Source organism: Cupressus sempervirens, chromosome 7 (genome assembly GCF_028749045.1).
Source record: "Cupressus sempervirens isolate cs-2001-9-10 chromosome 7, ASM2874904v1, whole genome shotgun sequence".
Taxonomy (NCBI): domain Eukaryota; kingdom Viridiplantae; phylum Streptophyta; class Pinopsida; order Cupressales; family Cupressaceae; genus Cupressus; species Cupressus sempervirens.
In genome coordinates, this window is record NC_143124.1 from 94,763,910 (window position 1) to 94,783,508 (window position 19,599).

Consider the following 19,599-nt stretch of genomic DNA (forward strand, 5'->3'; position numbering starts at 1 on the left):
AGAGAAAGTAAGGAGAGAGAAGTGAGAGGAGAGAGAGAGAGAGTTCAAGGAGAGAGAAAGTGTGAGGAGAGAGAGAGTTGACAGAGAGAAAGTAAGGAGAGATCTAAGTGAGTGAGAGAGAGAGAGAGAGTTCAAGGAGAGAGTGTGTGTGAGGAGAAAGAAAGTGAGAAGAGAGATAAAGTGAGGAGAGAACATTTAGAGGAGGGGGAGAGAGAGAGAGAGAGAGAGAGAGAGAGAGAGAGAGAGAGAGAGAGAGAGAGAGAGAGAGAGAGAGAGAGAGAGAGAGAGAGAGAGAGTTTATGGATATTGAAGGTAATTTTTATTTTTTTATTTATCTAGAGTTTTAAATCATTTTTTGTTTTCTAGATCTAATCCTATTGTTGGTTTTCTACATCTAATCATATTTTTGGTTTGCTACATCTAATCGTATTTTTTGTTTTTATTGTTTATCTACCTAGCATTTTATATAAAGTAAACATATTATTTCTTCCATTGACTACAATTTTAACAATATTTTCTAACATTTAAACTAAAATACAACATATAAACATAAAATTAATTAATGTGTACTAAAAATAGAAAAATACCCATAACAAAACTAAATATTCATAAAAATAACTAAATATTCATCAAAAACTACTAATAATTCATCAAAATCAACTATATATTTATTAAAACTAACAAAATAATTATTAAAAATACAAAAATAAACATACTTGGTACGTTGAATGCTTGAAGGAGGTTGAAAATGGTAAACCAAAATGATGATGTAATTGAATATGTCATGAAGTTCACTCCAAGCCCTGCTATGAAACCATTGTCATGATAATAAAAGGTGAAATGGTAAAACAACTTTTTAAAAGCAATTTTTAGGCAATAGTTAGGGTTAAAAAAGGCTTCAAATGAAGACCTATAGGATTTGAATGAAGCCCTAGGTTTTTCTCAAAGCACTAGCAAGCCTGTGGATCACTTAGGCTTCTACAAAAGCCTACAACTTCCCTCGAAGCCACGGCCACATGGATTTGAGCAAAGCCATGTGGAGGCTTTGATGGAAGTCATGGCTTTGCCCAAAGACCCCTAAATGTTTTTCCCCATTTTTCATTCACTTTGTTCATGATGAAATGTTGGAACCAATTGCATGACCTTAGCCACTCATAAGAAAAATGGTGGTGAAATTCTAAGTCCATCCAAAGACTTAACTCATGATATAGCAACAAATATTAGTTATGCCCTTGCTTTTGGTTCAATGTCAATTATTTTCTTGGAAAGTGGTAATCCCTATGATTTATGGATAGTTAATGCCCAAGCCAAATGTAAGGGCAATTAATGTGTGCCCTCTCTTTGCATTGGAGAAATGGGAAATTATTTTGGATATTTTTGGCCAAGATCCATGTTGTTTAATGCTAAAAATGATTTTCATTCTTCTCTTGTCGACATCAACGACAAATAGGGTCTTGAGGGACCCAAAATGCCTTCATTGTGCAAGATACACTTATTAACAAATATAACACATGCTTGGCATAGAAAGATTATTTTATCCATTTTGAAATACTATTAGTAAATTCTTCATGATGTAGGAGCATCTTGGGCTTGCTGGCAATCCTGCATGTATAAGGGATTTTGGCTTGGAGTTGTGGACTCGATCACCAAAGGATTGGTGAATGATCATTATTGGGTATAGTGTTGGTTGAGGTTCTTGGTCATTGAAGGGCTTGATCACTCAAGGGGCTCAGCATCTACTATTGCTTGGCACTCACCGTAGTGCTCGATGTGTGTTGGGGTTTCTCGATATTCATTGTAGTTCTTGACATGTGTTGGTTTCTCAGCACCTATGGAACTCATTGATGCTTGTGGGAGCTTAAAAGCACTTGTTTTTTTACCAATGCTCGATGGTGTGGCTTGTGGGATGGAGTTCTTGTGGATTGTCTCGATCGATTTGGTACATTTAATGCATGTAGTGTGTGATCATGATGTGGATTGATCTAGGAATTTGTGTGGACCTATTTGGGTCTTGGTTATCTCTCCTATTTGCATTTAATTTTTGTTGTAAGCCTTATAAGGCATTAGTTATTTAATATCTATTGGAGGTTTACTTGTGGCTCAACATGTATTTAGTTTGTAAGGGTTTATTTTAATTTGTAACAAACTAGGATGACATGTGGCTTAGTTGGGCATAAGTAGGGGTGTTTTGTGGAGTCTTAGGTAGATGATAGAATCATTCATCTTGGAGAAAAGAATGAAGTGGATGATTAAACTTTGAAGAGCTAGTAGTTGTGGCTTGGTAAACTAGGAGATTTCTTGGAGAGCTTGTGAGCACAACTTTAGATTTCCTTGAGATTTTCTACCATAGTGTGGATCTAGACTATCTAGGATTATTGTGGATTTAGATCTTTTGGAGTCTTGCAAAACTATTGTATAATTGCTTTTGTATTATTCCCTAACCTAGAATGCCTTATAGCCAAGCATATTCCATGTAAATAGTTGTTTTATGAATCAAGTATTATGAATTGGTATTAGATCTTGCATTTTTTTATATTGTTGTGTTTCCATTGTATTTTTATTTTCAAGGATCTAGATTACCTCCAATAGGGGTATCTTTGGATTCTCTCTGCATCAGTTGGTATTAGAGTGAAGCTTTTCCTGAGCATGTAGAAAGATCTGTGAGGCTAAGGCAGTTTGCACTAGGACTTGGGTGAAGGCTAGAAGATAAGGTTAATCTTGTGGAGCTGATTGATCTTCTGGATTTTTTGTAGGGGGTTTGGAAAATATTGGAAGATTCCTCCAAGAAAATTGGACCCTAGGGCAATTGATGATCTTAGTGATGTTGTGGAGGAAAGGATCTCAGAAAAGGTTAAAGTAGAATTGAGATCCGAGATGGCATTGATGAAGAGTGGTATGATTATTGAATTCATAAGTTCTTTAGGTGGTGTACCTCATCATGTGGGTACTAAAGATGGTTATGAAAAAGTTTTTGAAGATGTTGAAGCTACTAGATCACATGGAGAGGATAGAACTAATCGTGTGTAGAGACCTATTGGAACTAGGGTTGGTCAGTTTGCTAGGCCTAGATCTCAATTAAACCTAAAGTATAAGATGGAGATTTCTAATTTCTCATGTACTTTGAATCTTGAAGACCTAATTGATTGGATTGGTGAATTGGAAGACTACTTTGAGCTTGAAGATATTGAGAATCCACTCAGAATAAGGTTGGCACAAACTAAGTTGAAAGGACATGTTGCTCTTTGGTGGAAGGAACTGCAAAGAGACTGAGAGGAGGAAGGTCAAATGAAGGTCAATAGATGGAGATTGATCATGGTAACTAATTTGAAGGCTAAGTTCATCCCTACTAATTATGAACTTGAGTTGTTTAAGAGGTTGCATAATTTGAAGTAGAAAGATATGACTGTGAAAGATTATAATGAGGAGTTCTACAAGTTGACTATTCAGTTTAGGCATAAGGAGAAGGTAGGTCGATACATTAATGGTTTGAGATTCAATATATAAGATGTGGTTGGCATGTTGAAGATTGATTTTTTTGAGGATGTTTATTAGTATGCCCTAAAGATAGAAGATAAGTTGAAGAGGAAAAGTCAAGGTAATGCTATAGGGAAGGAAAAGCAGGGTAGCTTGGAAAAAGCTAAACCAAGTGAAGAAGATGAACCAAAATCTATTGATCAGAAGGGAAGGGTAGAGGTGATTTTAAGGGTACTTGCTATAGATGGGGTGAAGTTAGGCATAAATATTTTTAATTTCCTCATATTAGGAGAGCTACTATTGTGAATGAGGTTGAAGATCATGGTAGTAAACCTAAGAAAGGAGAGAGTTTTCTAGCTTGGTGAGTACTAGTTGGTCAGACGATATTGGATTCTTGTCAGAGGACTAGTTTGTTCATGACTTGTTGAAAGTCTAGTGGTAAAGTCTATAATGTGATTTTGGATGGTGGTAGTACTAATAACCTTGTTGCTAAGGAGATGGTTCAAAAACTTGGTTTGAAGAGAATGAGACATCCTCATCCTTATAGGATTGGTTGGTTGCAAGGTGAGCATGCTTTGGAAGTGAGGGAGAAATGCCTTATTGATTTTTAGATTGGGTAGTATAAGGATCAAGTGTTGTGTGATATTATGGACATGAACAATTGTCATGTGTTTCTTGGTAGACCTTGGCAGTATAATTATAGGGTTGTGCTTGATTGTTTCAAGAATACCAAGAAGCTCCCACTACAAAAGATAATGTCAAATCTATAACCAATCCACTCACAAAATCTCAAAGAAGTGAGTCCATGTAGTCTCAAGGACATCCACAATACATAAACCAAAAACCTACAAGAACAAATCTCATAACAAGTCTCCAACAGTTTCCCAAGCTCTCCACAACCAATAGAGGAAATAGATAAAGGAATAACCATGTCATCTCTCACATGACATACATGAACAAAAACTAGTGATCACAATCTCCAACCAATCTCAAATCCAATGTAAGTGAAATCGAACATCTAGGAAGATAACCAAGACCAACGAGAAACCATGCAAATCATAAAATGTATCATGTCCATCTACACACACCTCTAGATGTAAATTGTGCAAGTATGATCTCCTCCATAAAACCCCAACCAAGAAGCCACAACAACACCCAAACCATACCATATAACTAATCATGGATGTAAGCCTCTCACAAGAAGATCAAACTCATAAACCAGTCCTAATTCAAGGAATATGTCTAATATAAAACCATCTCCCAAACTCAACCAGCATAACAACATATCCAAATGTAGATAACCAATACTAAACCATCTCTCAAATGAACCTTCCAGAACTAACTCATGTACCATAGCTCAAGATCCATATCCATGAAAGACAAGCATAAATAAAATGCACCTGAGAAAAATAATGGGCTATACCTCTCAAGTAGAAAACCGCCGAGTAGACCAAGAGTGGGGAATGAGAATGCTCATCAAGATATCAAAGTCTCCAACCAAGACTTGCCTAAGAACAATCTCCTCTCAAGTTCATATTAGGTGACTGCCCCTCAGATTTCTTGTTGAAACCATCAATCATCCCAACAAACACTTCTCTAATCCAAGATAAATTAGCATCACTACCATCTCTAAGTATCCATGAGCACCTGTAACCAATCAATCCATGCCAACTCCAAATGCAACATAGCAATATCATGAAGTATCCAACTTATGATCAATGTACTCAATACCAAGAAACTATACCATGATCAATGTCAAAGTTCCAACTATGGCCTCAAGAACATAAACATGACAACATGATCTTACCATCTCAAAAGAGACAACATGCTCCATTTGAACATACTATAACATGTCATAACTCTAAACGTGTATCAAGAGTATACCATGACATAAAAATAAAACCATCCTCACACCAAGGATAACATGTCAAATGAAAGCATAAACCACATCTTTACCAAGAACCTTGTGAGTCCTCAAGTTCTAACAATCTTCACACACCATGAAGATAACAAGTGCACCATGCAAATGTCAAAGACACTTCTATAGTAATAGGATCTAAGACAAACCTCCAACATCTACAAACACTCAATAAATATATCGATGCCAACAAGTCCCACTCAACTATGGTACCAAGTCACCTATGGCATCATAAAATCCATCTCCTACATGAAGATCCTCCAGGTCTACACTCACACAACCAAAGTGTCAATACCAAGTGAAACCAAGATCTGCAAACCAAGAACTAATCCTACACTTTGAACTCATCACTATCACAAGCTCCCACTAAACCATGTACCCAAGCTATCTATGACACATGATGAAAAACCATCCTCTAACCATGAGAATCAACCAAGGCATCAAACCATCAAAGAACTCAAAGTGCACATCATGAGCTCCTCAAAAGAAACCAAATAACCATGATTCTCAGCCGAGAAGATATACCACCATAACCAAATCAGGAATCAAAACCAATGAACATCAAGGATGTACCTATATATCCAATCATGTCATGCCAAAATCCATGGCACCATGATCACATCCATGAACTGAGCAACTAACTCTCAATATGCCCAACCTATCAGCATAAAATAGTCAACCACAATCCTCCACCATGATTGTACCTGTTAATAACATCGCATCCCTTCTACATGAAGAAAAATCAGCAAATCATGTGACTTAGAGCATAGACAACCCAAATCCAAGCCACCAATCTAAATATGCATCAATAATGAAAGATCAATGGGCAAAGACAACCCATATCTAAGCTATAAATGCAACCTGTAAGTATAGATTGCTTACAACACTGCACAATTTGCAGACCCAACAAGTCATCATACCTATCCAAACCAAACACTGATAACTATATCATCATGAGACCAATCTAAAAAATGAATTGAGTATACAATGACATCAAATATTAAATCTTCAAAAATATACAATGTCATAAACTCACAAAGTTACCACAGTCAATATATACCATAAATTTTTCAAATTAATATATCACCAAATAAATCATATCAAACTTGCACCAAATCTAAACCAATGTGTAGAGCTCTCCAAGAGCTTTCTATTGACTACTTGAAGTCCAAATCTAACTCCATATGCCCAACTTATGCCCTAATATGTGCTCAAAATAAATAACATCTAACTTTAGGGCTCTTAAAACTTGACAAAATGTCAACATCATAGAACCAAACCTACATCAATTGTAGTGCTCTGAATTAGCTTTCCAATGCCTATAAGAACTCTAAAATCTAATATCCTGAGAAAAAGTTATGGTCGTTTTACTAAGACAGTCTTTTTACAATTTTCATTGCAATTTTTTTTGTGACAAAAATTTTGATGGGAATAAATTTGACGGCCATCATGGGTTGAAACTAAAAAAACTCTTTCATTTCCTCTAAACATGGCCAAAATAGGGCATATTATATATCAAAATGTATTGAAATATCGACCAGAATCCAATGGTGAGGTTTGTTTTTACCCAAGATGTCATTTCTACATGCTCCCCCTAAAAACCTCATTTAAATGAAACATCCAAAAAAATCCATATGTCCAATAATTTCACATGCCCAAAATCTACCAACATCCCATCATAACAACAAATCCAAAACCCCTCAGATCTACAATAAACAACTCATATATCTTGCCCTTTATTTTATCCTCTCATGCATTCCCATGGATTCAATCTAGGGTTACAATAATAAAACCATAGCTCTGATACCACTTATAAGGAAACTTGCAATAAAGAATATAATCATTTCCACATTACCCATAATAGATCTGAAATAAATATACAATTGAAACCCACATGCAAGAGAATAAACAATATACCCACAAAAATGTGACACAAGATATACCCTGGGAAACCCTCATTGAGGGAAAAACTCAGCCTCCAAAAGCATCCATCACCATGTATTATTCAGCAAAAAATACCATTGCAATACAACCATGGAAGCCTTAAAATTCATAGCCACAACCAAGAAAACTATATGAACAAGCTTGAATTCACACATCCCATGCCATGCTTCCAACCTTCACAAATGCTCCCTTGGCTAACCTATCAAGCCTTGTCCCACTCAACTCTTGTCTTTTTACCTTCTCTTGTCACACCAACAACTACCCCTGTGGCTACTTATATAGTAGCAAGTCCCACAAAACCACCAAGTGGTATTACATAAACCATGTGCTAAAACTATGTGCTACCTAACCCATTGACCCCACATTTAATATTAGAAATTTAATTCTTTTCCCCAATATTAAATAATTACATGAAATATTATCATGATGTTACAATACAACTCATCAAGTATATCTCATGGGAATCTTTACATGTTGCACTTCCATCTAGATGCTCCTAGATACAACATTACAAAATAAAATATAATAATATTCTGCAATGCGTAAAACACCCATTATCTCAACATTTCTCTCCCTCTCCTTCTTTCTCTTTGTCTTGACCTTTAACCCTTAGTAAGCATGAGAGGGTTACCTTTCATTTTCTTCTTCAGATTCTCTACCCTCTTCTTCTCTCTTTTCAAGACTTGAGGAATCCCAATCTTTAGAGATATCTTTGCCTTTACTTCTTCATTTGTGCCAAAGTAGGTCTCCTTAGGGTCAGTAGGCTCATTATGAAGAGCTTCTATGATATCCCTTGTATCATCTATGTTAACTTCATATTCCAAGGGTTGCACCCATGCAATCCTAGGAATGACTACATGAATGTGAGTATTGTCACAATCAACCAAGAAACAAATATATTGAGCATACTACTCAACCAATTGCTAAGGTATCCTATACCTATTATGCATTTTCTCCTTGAAGTTCTCAAAATATGTGTCCATTATCACATCAAAATTTTCTCCCAATTCATGAATGAAATGATTGATTTGATAAATTATAAGTTTATCCTTACTTCAAACCACACTACCTTTGGATGGAAAGAAATTTTGAACATGAAAGAATAAACACACAAGTAGGGATCCAAACTTACATATATTCTTCTTTGAAGCTTAGATACTCTCCATGTTCTTGCTAAGCTAACTGAGCTACAACTCGGCAAGGTCAAATGAAAGGTTGTTCTTTACCACCTTGTAATCCAAGTCAACAGCTTCATAGGGAACATTGTTTGGTCTACTTGAGCTCTAGATCTTGTGAGAAATGACATGGATCCTCAATTTTATCTCCATGTTAGTGACATTGTTTAGCTTCATTCTCCTATCATCCCATTCTGCTAGGGTTTTCTTTGTCAATTCACCATGAGATAGGAGTCTTGTTGTTTTGGGTCTATCCAGCATAGGGTAACCCATAACTCTATGAACCATCTTCTTCATAATCTTCACAGGTTACTCGAGCTAGAAGGACATATCATTCACTCTACTCAAAATGAATATGATCCACTTAATCTTGAAATCCTTCAGCAATCAATAGGGCATGTGTAAAACCCTTGAACTCCAAGTGTCTATGTTTGGGCTTGAGTACTTCATTGACACACAGAGCATTATATGCTTCATTTACCTCAAATGTGCCTAACTCTTGACTAGTGCAATGGTAGAATGACCTAATATCATCAAACAATAGTACCTTTGGTGGCATGGCTGAATGTGCTCCCATTGGATCCTTTTGCTCAGCAATTGTTGGATGAAGATTGAAATTTGGTGGCTTGCAAGCCACATTCTTCACTAACATTTCTAAACTCTTCTTCATGTTGGAACTGGATACCATTGTACTTGATGAATGATGGAATTTGCAACTACTAAAACTTTCACTAGAACTTCTCTCTTCCACACTAATTCACTTGTAGATTGCTCTGGTGGTCAAAACATTTCTAGAAAACTAAATGTAAGGTAAAAATAAAACTCTTGATTTTTCCTTTTATCAAAAATTTCAAAATTTAGGGCCTCTTAAATTTATCATATAGTGGTAGGTGAGACAGCTTGATTAAGTCATTCAAACTCAACATGAACTGATCCTTTTCATAACTTGTTTAGAACTAGGTTCTAACATGACTTGCTTAGTGATAACAAGAAACTCAATTACAACTAAGTTGTAACTTGGTTAAAACATAATTTTGTTACATTGCCTTGTGCATCTTTTTATGCTGATTTGAGTTGCTCTCTTCTTGTGCATTTAGAATTGATGTAAGATCTTCTTGATTTCTTAGTTCCAGTCATCCCCATCGATGCCTAGTTGGGTGTAGATACTTCACCCAACTCATTGGATTGGATGATGATAGCTTCTTAATTTGAGCTTTTCGCTATTTTTCTTACCCATTTTGGATTCCTCTAATTTTTTATTTCTTCAATCTTTTACTTGCCTTTGCTTTCTTCACCATTATTTTTTGTATCTCTATTCATACAATTTCTTGCCAAGTGACCTATCTTCTTGCATACACAACATCTTATATTGATATGTTTTTTCCTAATGTGATTTTCTACACAATTTATACCAATCTGCCCATATTCTCCACAATAATGGCATCTTCCCCATGTATTGTAATCCTAGCTAATAAATTCTCTTTGGTTGGTTCCATTGTGTCGAATGTTTGGATTAGATCTGCACTCTAAATATCTCCAAGCTTGTTTATGACATGTAAAACAATTCTCTTCAAATTTTGATTTGGTTCTATATTCATTTTCCTTGTGACCATACTTTTTGTAATTGTAACACTGACCTTTGAACTTGGGTTGTATGGTATTGTTCCAACAGACATTTGATGTATGATCTATTTTTCCACAAGTGTTGCATGTAGGCCTTTTGTTCTTTTGTGCTCCTTGCTTTGATGACTCTCCTTGATTGGTATACCCTAAGCCAGCTAGCCTTTGTGTCTATTCATATTTTTCTCATATAATTGATTCACACTTTCTTGTGATCTCAATATTATCTCATTTAGTTCCTTTTCAGCTTTTAGTTCATCCTAAAGTCTTTTATTTTCAGCTCTTAGATTGGTGATTCCTTGATTTACATCATTAAGCTGATCTATCATGTTTTCTTGATTTTGAGATAATTGTTTAACTTAATTGGTCTTTTCTTCTAGGCTTGTAGCAAGTAGTTTTCCATCTTCATCTTCTATTTCTTTGTCATTTATTTCTTTTTTCTTTTGTTCCATGACCTCACATAGCCTTACTAAGTGACTTTCTTGTTCTCTTTTCAATTTTCTCACTTCTTCTTATAGAGTATCATTCCTCACTAGTAGATCTTCTATGGTTGGATCTACTTCTTTTGAACTTTATTCTCAATATAGATCTTCTATTGTTTCTTATGTGTAGAGATTGTCATTCATCTATATAGCCAATTATTTTCTTCTTTTTAGAGAGTGAGTGAGTTGTTCCTTGAGTATCTTCACTTTCTCTATAGCCATATGTAAATCCAATTTTTCATTGTCAATAGCTTTCTCTAATTTGTACACTTCCATTTCCTCAGATCGTTACTCTCTAGATATTAAGCCTCTAATAGCAAAGCCTTTTTATAATACCAATTGTTGGAAATGTAATGACAAGAAAGTGACTGAGAGGAGGGTGAATCAAGAACCAATAAAAATTTTCACTCTAAGATTACTTCAGCTTTACTTCTTTAGGTTGTCTAGTCTACTTCCATGCATGAACATAAAGTAATAAAGAAATAAACACCATAACAATTTGACACAAGATATGGTAACCCAAAAACCCTCCAAGTTGAAGGTAAAACTAGGGTGAGGATAACACCCACAAGCTTCACTTCTATAGTAATAAAGTTGGCCTGTCAGGGCTTACAATTGATCACTTCTAGTGATCTAATATGATAGGAGTATGAAGGACTATTAGGTCCACCTTGAAAAAGGATTTTACAATACAATGAAATATTTTCTCTATTAAGAGACTTAGCATAAGACTATTAGGTCCACCTAGTTAGAGGATTTGACTGATGCACCTGTTAACCCTCACTTTCACTAGGCTTTTTATCCAAATGGTGTTGTTAAATTGTTTTGAATTATTGAGTAATTTGGATAAGTTACAATATGTTTTCATCCTCTAGAAAAAACCTAACTTTGACAATTATTATTTATGCCAGGCACCTAGGGTTTCTCTAAGATTTTCATCAAAATAATTTACCTAAGAAACCCTTTTTTTTAGGCTCGTGCTCTTCAAATTTTAAATTTTCAAATACCTCTAAAAGTTTGGTGTTTTATGTTAAATCTTGTATTTTTGATGAGGGCTCATGTGTTTTAAGTATTCAACCAAGTGATTATGGTTAGTTGCAAGGTCAAGGATCTCTATCAAACCATAGCAACAAATGGTATGACCCAACGAAGTAAGTATTTTCCCTTTGATTGCTAAGTTGTGGCAGACTAGCAATTAATTTTTTCCCTAACTACAACCAAGCAAAGCAGTTGAGATGGTTTGATCTCATGGTTGCCTTAGTAAGATGTTATGTCAAATTTTGGCAGTGATTGGGAGATTACTTGGTCGCATGGTCAAGCACTTGGATAATAAAATTTTATGGTTGACTGCGATTGTGCGAAGATGCTTAAGAGCTTATAAATAGTCTTTGATCATGGGTATGCATGAGGTTTAGTCTAACCTTGGTTTTGAATCATGAAATAACAAAATGCTATGGAACACAGGATTGTTGGAGTTAAATGGAAGACATGGGTTAAGGTTGTGGAGGTGCGACATGCTTCCATAAGGTTTGAACCTAATGATATGGTAGTTCAATGTCAAAGTGATGTGGCCCATAGAGGTAGTTTCTGATTGGTCAAGGGTACTTGCATGGATAGCAAGCTAAAATATTTTAAGACTGTTAGATTAAAGAAAATCAAGGGTTATCACTTTATCATTGTAAGAATCTGGAGATGTTTTAATCTTATTGAGATAGTGACGAGGTGACACCTCTCGTATTGACCCAGCTGAGGTAAAGTTTCAAAGAAAAAGTCTTTACTATAGATCAAGATTGAAATCAACAAGTTTCATTATGGTGTTATCTAAAGTTGCAACATTTCTACTTACAAGGACAAAGCGACAAATGGAAACATGGTTGGTGATGCCCTTTTTCATAGGGATTATTGTTTGTACTATTGCATAAGATGGTCAAGTCTTCACTTCTTTGATCGAGACCAAGTGATAGGGTTAAAGAAATGTTAAATCATGCAGTCATGATATTAAATGGATAGTTAGAGAATTGAGTTGCGACAAGGCTAGGATGGTTAGAAAGGCTTAATTGCTTGGTCGTGTGGTTAGTGAATATAAAAGGAAATGTGATCCTGACCATGCAATGCAGTTAAACTCAAAGTTGAATGTGATGATTGCTCAATCACAAGAGAAAAGGCTTAAAATGCATAACCATATGTGAGGTTGCGACTTCATGAAATAAGGGTGATCATTAGGTCACATGGTTAGTCACCAATAATGAAGGATAGACCATGTGCAGTGCCTCTTATGTTTGTAGTCTGTACCTTGTCTATTTCTAATTCGAGAGATACTTGATACTCTTATTATATGTACTTTGAGATGACCGGAGGGTTGAATGTTATACTTTGATTTGATATCATAGATGTTATATTGCTATGTTGTTCAGTTTATCATATTTGCATGTTGATGCCATTTTGAGATGATAGTAGGTCTATGATGATATCTGATTATATGGTATTTGGACATATTTTATGATTATTTTATGTGTTGGACTTTATGCTATGGTTATTTACTTCATTATTGTCTCTTTATGCTTTATGCGAACGTGAGTGGTGTAAATGGATTATTTAGGTATTTAATGCATTATTGCTCCAGCTATGTTATTATATGTAATTGCACTTGATCATGTATTTTAGTGTGCAAGAATTATATCCCAGGCAGTGGCACATGGAGTTAGTGATTCAGCTATTCATATTTTACCAATGTTGTCCCTGTATGGTCAACATATCCTTATTTAATTCTTTTAATTAAACCTTTTGGTAATTATTAAATCTAAACTCATCTACGTTATGTGATTAGACTAGTGAGCATGACTATGCATTTAGAGGTTCACATTGTCATGAAAGTTGTTAAGTGATTTCTATGATTTTGGGTTTTTGGGCTTTCAATCTTCTTGAATTTAATTTCTAGCAACTTTTCCTTGGGTGAATTCTTGTTATGAGGAATAACCTATTTTTGTTTTGGTCAATTCAAAGTCTAGCTAGTCTTATTGGTTAATTTCCCTAATCAACTATTCACTCAAAAAGTGAATAAGTATTGAAAAAGGGATTTGTTTTCTCACTTTTCAATTTTACAATTTAGAAATTGGAGAGCCTTTTCTGAAATCCTCTTCCTAGAGGATTAGATTTTTTTTCATTTTGAGTGTTGTGAGCATGATATTTTCACGAGATTAGTCTCATTGGATCCGGCTCGGGTAGACCTTGCTTTGTCTTGATTTCTGATAAATTCAGTGCTAGATTTATTTTATTGAGCTAATTTTAGTTTCTGCCCCTTTTGTTGTTAGGTAGGGCTTTCCGTTTTTCTTGTTTCTACTTTGTTTTAGCTTTTGTTTCTGGTAGCTGTTTGTTAGCAAGTTGAGAACAAGTGTTCCCTTCTATTTCTATTTATTGGTTATGCCTGGTTGGATAGGTATGAATATTTTCCCTATTTTTGGGATGGGGGTTTGGGGTTTTGAACTGTCATGCTAGTTTTTTTTACATACAGTGTCCAAACCCAAAAATTATTGGGCTTTTGGGGTTTCTATACCCAAAGACCAAATGGGTTTTAATTTTAAAGTTTTTCAATTTTTGGGGTTTTTACCTCATTTTACGTGTCACCTTGTATTCTCAAGTTTTCTTGGCATGAGTTTGGTCATGGACCTGGATTATCCATTTGGATGTCGGTCAAACCTTTATCATATTTTTATGTTGCATTGGGATGTGTGCCACATCCATCCTCCCTAGTCTATTTTTGGTTGAGTGATTTTTTGCATTGTGTTCTCATGTAGTCCTTGTGTTATGATATTCATGATGGTAGTGTGCCATACATGAGTACATGTGCATACATTTGTCAGGTGACTTGCAAGGCCTGATCTTCCATGGTACTTCTAGGAATTATGATCATTGGGGTTGGGTTGGGAATATGCATGCCTACGGGCACACATCATTGGATGAGCATGGGTAGGGTAGGGTAGCATATGGAGGGGGCTTCTATCTCTGTAGCCCAATGTCTATTTCTTGAGGGTTGGCATGTAGAAGCTTTGTAAACAAGTGATAACTAAAATAAAACATTGGGTGGTAATAAAACTTAAAGATAATAAAAAGGATTTGGGATGTGCTCCTTCCATTGGGAAGTGGAGAGCTACTATTACCAGCTTGGGCTTGTTGATGCCAAGCGACTCTCCATGATGTCAATCCCTACTTAGTAGCCCATTGAGTGTCTGACTAGGACCTGTAGCTTATGCATTGTCTATGTTCTTGGTTCAGTCATCATACTATCTAGTGTGAGTGTTAGCCATGGACGTTGTGCTTTATGTGTGTTTGTGGTTGGATCATCATCTCCATTAGCATGATGGGAGTGGACCTATGGGTTTTACGTGATTGGGAGGTGTAGCTACCTATACCATTGCTAGGGACTAGTGTACAAAGATAGTCTTTTTTCCTAGTGCAAATGTTACTTAATATTTTTGCTTAGTACTTTAGGTTCCAGAGTATGCTTTCTTATGACTAATGCATTCATTGGGATGCTTTTATATCATGTTTAGATGATGTTAGTCATTGACGCATTTCCTTCTTATGATGATCGGCATATGATAGATGATGTTATCTATGTTTGTAGGATTATCTTATGTTTTACTTCTAGCATATTAGATTTTCTTATGCTTATGTTGTAGCACGTTTTAGTAGTGATGTCCTTATATGATAGTACTGATGATCTGATTAGTAGCTTGGGATGTTATGCATAGGGGATGGCTAGGGCCCATGATGGTCTTATGATGTTATTATGGTTGGGAGGAACCATGTACTTAGTTTGGTTGTACTTTTCATTGTGATGTTATTTATGTTCATTGTGAGGTTATTTTTGTTTATTACGATGATGTTTTAGTACACTATGATGTTTCCTTCTATACTTTCCCTTCACTACTTGTTAGATGGTTAGATGTTGTTTCTATCTTTTAGTATTGTGTTCGAGTGTTTGTGCCTCGAATTGTGGATCCAGTACTCCCCAGTGTAGAGGAACTTCATTCCTTATCTTTTTGCCTTTTTGTTTTTTGGTTTGTTGTCTTGGAATCTTGCATGAAATCATACTTTCTAGTGTGAGAATGCAAGATCTCACATGGTGTGTTGGGTTTCTTCACGTGGCATTTGGAACTTTCTTGTGTGAAATCCAACACCAATTTTGGGTGTCTTGGTTGGTTGGCCAAGTACTTTCTCATACCATATGGTGCACATCCTTGCATAGAAGGTACTTCCTCGCATGGCATGTTGCACATCTTTGTACGAGAATATGCCTATTATTGTTCCTCGTGCAAAAAAAAGGGGGCATCTCTATTGGTTTTCAGGGATCAATTTTTGGTGATTCTAGTACCCTTTGGGTTTACTTAATTTTCCATGCCTTGACAGATTTTAGATTCTTTATGCTATTATCATTTTGGGTTTCTATTTTCTATTGTGTGTGTGTCAGTTTGGGTAGTGGCATTTGGAGATTTGTTGGTTGTCAATATGGTGGTTAAGTCTTTCGTCGAGATCTATGTGATCCGTGTATGATGTTGTCATGTGCACTCATACTTGTTCAAAAAACATTATCTTGGCTTTTATTTCATCCTTGTTCCAAGGATCTTTGGGTGGGGCATTACACTGTGTTGCAGTAGAAAGAAGAAAATGTTATGGTCACCCAGTCATGAGGATGAGATTTTAAGTGAGAAATGACTATTAGAGACCTCATTATGACTTTAAAGGTTATGTCCTATCATAAAGTGCATAAAATAGTTAAAAGGGTGGTTGTACATGTTATTTCTTTGCACTTTTATAGATTCTGAGATTTCCCACACACATTGACATTAAGAAACATAAATGCCCCTATGTTGCATTCCCTCCATTTAATAAAATGATATAACAGATTCCTGAGTTTCAGTATTTCGCATAAGTTCATAAATAAGAGTTTGAGAGCAAAGAATTTGTAGAGTTTCTTAGTATCCTCTAAGCCATTACTGACAAAGATTGTTCTAAAATTTTAGTTGCTAGGATCATGGCACAGACAAAGGGAAAGATGATAACTCAAGTTCATATGGAAGAATCTTCATAGACCACAGAATAAGCAAAGCCAAAGTTGGAAACTTTATATGCAGAAGAGTGGGTGTATTTTCTCCCAAGGTCTTTTAATGCTCAAACTTTGAATGCCCATGTCTTCAAAGATGTATACTCTTTCTGTAGGGATGCCATTGTACCTGAGACCAACGAGAATGAATTATTCTGGTATTTTTATTAGAATAGGTTAGAAAAATCACCAATCTATAACCCTTGGATCATAAACATGGCAAAGTTGATAGTGCCAAAGATGATAGTTGATGTTTATCTAGTGAAGGTACTAATCAAATCTTATAATCCAATAACCAAGGCCTTCCACAGAAAGGATATGAATATCCTGTGTAGATTGGATAGGGAAACTTTTCTTGAAGTCTTTAACCTAGGAGGACCTCTCACAAAGAAGATTGAGAAAGAAAGAATGAACAAGACCTTCAAGAATTCCAAGAGTTTCTTCATTGGAAGTTTCATGAGGAGGCACATTCCCAAATCAAGGAAGGAAAAGAGGGAATTTCATAAGAAGGTAGGGGAACTAATGCCATTGGAATTCTTCTACAAATATTTTAGTTATACCATCCACGAGATTGAAAAGGTGGTGGGAATAGATGGTACCATGAATGCCCTAAGCTATATATATCATGGTATTGGATATCTAGGATCCAAATCAAAATGTATGTTTTGACTTTTTGGAATACATCATTGATAGGATGCATGAAGTAATTGAGGTGGCTCAGAAGGGAGAAATGGGAAACTTTAGGTTTTTTCATTATTCATTGTTGATGCACATTATCCTTTTCAATAATATAGGGCATATCAGTCCAGACTTTATCAAGGCCACTAGGGAAGATGGAGAAACCCTATCTGTGTAGTTGTGGACTCACTTTTGGCAAAGGTTTTATCCTTATGCTAGTACTATTTCTTTCTATAATGATTTTTTATTTCCAATCATGAATATGTTAGTGGATATAAATAAAATAATACCTAGGGGAGTAAGGATGTTAATTAGACCATCTGCTTGCTCAAATGAGGATAGGGTACTTAGCTATGACTAGGTTAGTTTATTTTTATTTGAGGATTTTTCAATTATAAGAGTTTTTGGGTGTCTTCAGCCTCCCCATGTACTACCTAGACTTGTCCCTGAGAGATTAGGCTAGTTAGAATTCTTTTGAAAATTTCTAATGATGAATAAATAATATCTAGGCCCTGTTGTTAGGAAAGGCTCTTTTCTAGCTAGAAATACAAAGATACATGATTTTCTTATAGGGAATGATGTCATAGAAGAGATAGATCAATGTTTAGCTGATTTTAAAATTCCCTCTACCCAAATAGAACCTATGATCTAAATGATTTGGTGAGGAATGCTCTCAAAAAAATGAGGAAGTACACTCTTCCTAGTAGTAGAAGAAGATTGTGTCATGAACTACCTGCAAATAGAGGTTGCAGGAGTATGATCCAAATAGTGAGAATCTCACCATTGAGGAAGCAAGAGAATTAGTAACAAGAAGTGGAATGTTCCTAGATGGGAAATTAGTTCCTCTTTTATGTTGGATCAAATCAAAAAGCAAGAAAGATCAGCCTTTTTTGAAGAGACTAATATCATTGATGAGCGACAAGGCTCTAGATTTAATATAGATAGCAAAAAAATGGCAATATGAAGGATCGCTCCAAATGATGACAAGCCAACTCTCATGGAGATAAAGGAGTCCTCCCAGGGAAATGTAATTTTTTGGAATGTTTCCATTGTATCCAGAGACCAAATCCATAATTTGGGGAATACAACATCATTAATGGGGAAGAGCAAGATGGATACATTACAAGAGAAACTATATACAACTTATAGCATATCCATTGATGCTAGAAAGAAATATGAGGAAGAGTTGAAGAGGACTTATGTCCTAGAGAAGAAAATAGCTGACATGGAGGAAGAAATAAGGAGCCTAAGGGTTGTGACTAGACCTGTTATAGAGGTGAAAGACCATGAAGCTCATACTAAAGTTGACATTGCAGTTGTGGGAGAATCCCAACACATGGATATTGATGAATGGGATGGTGCTAAGGAGGTAGAAATAAAGACAATTCAAAATTTCCTTACACACAAAATTATTTCCCTATATATTCTTTCACAAATTGTCCACAATAGTTACATTAGCTTGTAAGGAGTTGAGTACAAGTGCTCAGATTAGTCCTTTTGTCCCCTCTATTCGCAACCTGGGGGCCCTATGCCCAATTTTTTGATAATTTGGTCCATCTACTACCCCAAAAAAAGGATTTACCCAAGCTAGTAATCAGAAAAATGATAAATAGGGTGAGGGAGTTACATGGATTTTTCACAAGAAAGTTGCAATTTATCTAAGGGAAAATGAAAATAATTGTTGTAGGGATACCAAATTTCATTCCTGGTATTATAGATAGTAATGGAAATTCTAAGGAATGGGAGGAATGATCTTCTTCATTTGAAGATATTTTGAGACATGTGAGGTTTTTGTTTTATTGTAATAATAAGATGGATATTAGTGTTGTCTATGATTTAATTAATTTTCTCTTTAGGATACAATTAGATATAAGGAAATTCTCAGGAGAAGTAAAGGTTGTTACTGATTCTAAATGGAATAAATATATAGAGGAATTGAATGCAGCTAGGGATACTACTTGGCCGGAGATAGACTCATATATGGTCATATGGGAATTAATAGAAAACATTAAAGCTCTACCACCTTAGGAGGATGATTAGACAAAGACAACAAGAAGGTTGCTACAAGAAGACAATAGGAGATGGAAGAGGACAAAATAGTTAAAGTAAAGACTTTTGACATAAACATTATCTACTTTTTGCACCCACTTACTTGCCTACATTTCAAACTACAGAGGAATGTATTAATGTAATCTTTCAAAGGTT